This window comes from Myotis brandtii, unplaced genomic scaffold (genome assembly GCF_000412655.1).
Source record: "Myotis brandtii unplaced genomic scaffold, ASM41265v1 scaffold73, whole genome shotgun sequence".
In the NCBI taxonomy this organism is placed as follows: domain Eukaryota; kingdom Metazoa; phylum Chordata; class Mammalia; order Chiroptera; family Vespertilionidae; genus Myotis; species Myotis brandtii.
In genome coordinates, this window is record NW_005370886.1 from 462,437 (window position 1) to 465,978 (window position 3,542).

The 3,542-nt window shown below is 42.1% G+C and overlaps 1 pseudogene; it reads right to left on the reverse strand.

Annotated features, from left to right (window-relative positions):
- Positions 1 to 1,536: 1,536 nt before the first annotated feature.
- LOC102257278 lies at positions 1,537 to 3,272 on the reverse strand (annotated as a pseudogene).
- Positions 3,273 to 3,542: the final 270 nt, after the last annotated feature.

Here is a 3,542-nt window from a genome sequence, read left to right on the forward strand (position 1 = left end):
AAGGAGGAAGCTTATAGAACTAGTATAGGAGGAAAAAAGAAAAGGAAATAGTAAATAAAATAAAATAATAATAATGAATTTAAAATGTACTAATAATGGATATATTAAGAAATAAGAAAAGTAAAACAAAAATGAGAAAAAATGGAAAAATAAAATAAGAAGTGTTAAAATAATAAGAATAGACTAAAGTCAAATAGAGTAAAAGAATAGAGAGAAATTAGAGATATACAAGAAAAAAGGAAAGATAAAAAAGGGGAAAAAACAACAAAAAACAAAAACAAAAAATTCCACTCACTCATACACACACAACAAGAAACAAAACCACACACGTTCACACACTCAAAAACCTTTGGGTCCGCTGTTTGTGGAGCTTACTGGATTTTGCTCTGATGTTATTGAATCTGGTCCCTTGCTATGTCTATCCTGGGCCTCCTGGGAGCCTCTCTGGTGCAGGTCAGTATGAGTCACTGTCCCTTTCAGGCCCTTGGTAACCTGATTGAAGTCAGAGAGATTGAAGCCCTTAGTAGCCTAGGGGGCAGGGACTCTTTAGCCCAGAGGCTGGGGCTGCCTTGAGTCTCACCCCTTGATTGTCCATGTTCTGAGTTGTAATCCCTTACCCCATGGAGCTGGCCTTGCAGGTGTCAGCTGCAGGTACTCTGGGTCCAGCTGGCGTTCTCTTAGCTGCCTGGACTGGGGGTCTACAGCAGGGTGTGTTGTGTCCTTGGTGCACACATTCACATGTTCCGGGGCAGGGTGCCCTTGGGTTCAGGCCTGGGACACAGCTAGTGTGGGTGGTGTTGAGACTGGGCGCCTAGCTGCTGCCACTCCTTGAAACCTCCTCCCAAGGAGGACCTTGTAAACCCATCAAGATGTGGTATCCAAGCCTGAGCCCCTTCAGGGAGGTGCCTGTGGCAGTAGTAGGGACTCTGGCCAGGAGATCCCAAACTGCTGGCCACTGAGACTCCTGTGTGAATGGGCTCTCCCTCACACACACCTACACACACACACACACACATACATACACACACACACACACACACACACACACATGTCCACACACTAGCCCTCTCACTCCCTCATTCACTCACACTCTCTTCCTCACTCCAGTCCTGCAGGCCACCATGTTCTGTTTTTCTGTTATGGGTGATTCTTAAGCCTTTTACCTAAGCAGTACAATAGTAAGTTACAGTGTTGACCAAAAGAAGACACAGGTTTTTCATTAAACTTTCTTTTAATGAGTCTCAAAATTCTGTGGCAGATTTTTTTTTATCAAGTTGTTTCTATTAAAAAGTACTGATTTTAATAACTTATAACTTAAAAACTGCCACACACACACACACACACACACACACACACACACACACACACACAATGGTCCACAAAACATTCTCCTTTCCTTTTGAAGATTTTATGGTGCATTGTAATCATTAACCAGTCTTTTACTTTTAAACTGAAATGGCCAATTGAGACAGACATTTCTGAGACCATTCTTCCACCAGTGGTTAAGACTGGGATGGCAGATATTGGAGATAATATTTATTTAGCCTTCTGAGCTTTCTGGGCAGATTTGGTGACTTTGCCAGCTCCAGTTTGTCCACTGCTTTTATCTGTCTCATTTCACCACCAACAAAAAACAGCCCAGAGGATAGTCAGGGAAGTTCTTGACACAGATGGGAATTCTGTGAATGTTCCCCCCATGTCCCGCGTGTTTCAGGGTTCAGGATCTGGAGGAGGGGCCACACACAAATGAAAGAGATGAGACAAGAAATAATTTGGAAATATTGGGGGCCAGGCGGGCAAGCCCAACTCAAGGGGAAGAACTTCCACTGGTGCCCAGGCTTTGCCAACCTTTTATTCAACTTTGGATACACATAAAGCCCTTATTCAGGCAGGCAATTGCAGTAGCAGACAGACTATCTTAAAGGTCAGTAAATATTAGAAGGATTTACTCGAAGACTGATCAGGAAATAGCTTGAGCCCCCATTGTCCTGACTAGACAATTGGTGCATAACTCTGGCCCTTGCCATGGGTTCAAGGTTCACCAGCATTCCGGGATCCTTGTTTGCACTTCTCTGATAGTGAAGACAACGCATTGAAGACAATGGGCAGCTTCCTGCAGAATTCCAGGAACCATATCAATGAGGGCAGCATTACCAGACTTCAAAAACTTTGGGTCATCTTCTAGTTTTTTCTCAGAACGATGATCCATCTTCTTCTATAGCTTAGCAAAACTGCAATATTAGCTGTATGACAATCCAGTAGAGATGCATACCCAGCATTGACTTGGCCTGGATGCTTCAGGATACCCACCTGACCTATGAAGACAGTTGCTTCTATTGGTGGGTCATTTTTACTATCACTAGTCACATTGCCATGACAAACATCCTTGCCAGACATGTTTTAACATCGAAGCCCACCTTGTCTCCAAGAAGAGCTTCATTCAAAGCTTCATGGTGCATTTCAATGGACTTTATTTCAGTTGTAATGTTGACTGGAGCAAAGTTGACCACCATACCTGCTTTGAGAATACCAGTCTCCACTTGACCCACAGGGACAGTACTCATACTGCCAATTTTGTAGACATCCTGGAGAGGCAGATGCAGGGGCTTATCAGTTGAATGCGTTGGTGGCAGAATGCAATCCAGAGCTTCAAGCAGTGTGGTTCCACTGGCATTGCCATTTTGACAGGTCACTTTCCATCCCTTGAAACAAGGCATATTAGCACTTGGCTCCAGCATGTTGTCACCATTCCAATAAGAAACTGGCAGAAACCTAGTGTCTGGGTTATAGCTAATTTCTTAATGTAGGTGCTGACTTCTTTTTTAAATTAAATTTATGGGGTGACATTGCTTAATAAAATTATATAGGTTTCTGACTAAGCTAAGAGCCTTATTTCTCTGATACATGGGCTATAAAACTCAAACTCATGTGGTTACCAGAGGGAAGGGGATGGGGTATAGTAAAGGGTAAAGGTGGCCAAATATATGGTGGTGGAAGATGATTTGACTTTGGGTGGTAGGCACACAATGCAATATATAGACCATGTATCATAGAAATGTACACTTGAAATCTATATGATCTTATTAACTACTATCACCCCCAAATTTACTAAATATAAATTTTAAATATTACATAGGTTTCAAGTGTACATTTCTATGATACATCATCTATAAATTGCACAGTGTGTCCATCACTCAAAGTCAAATCTTCTTCCTTTACCATTATTTGTTACCCTTTAATACCCCACTCCCCTTCTCTCTGGTAACCGCCATACTGTTTGTGTCCATTAATTTTTGTTTGTTTTTCTAGATTGTTTGTTGCTTTCAGTTTTATATCCCACATATGACTGTAATCATATGGTTCTTACGGTAGGTGCTGACTTTTTTTTAACAATGATCTCATTTCTCTTCTGGCTGAAGGGTAGCTCAGTGGAATCCGTCTTGTTAACACCAACAATTTGTTATTTCACACCCAGTGTGTAAGTCAGGAGGACATGCTCACAGGTCTGCCCGTTCTTGGAGATTCTTCAAATTCAGCAACGC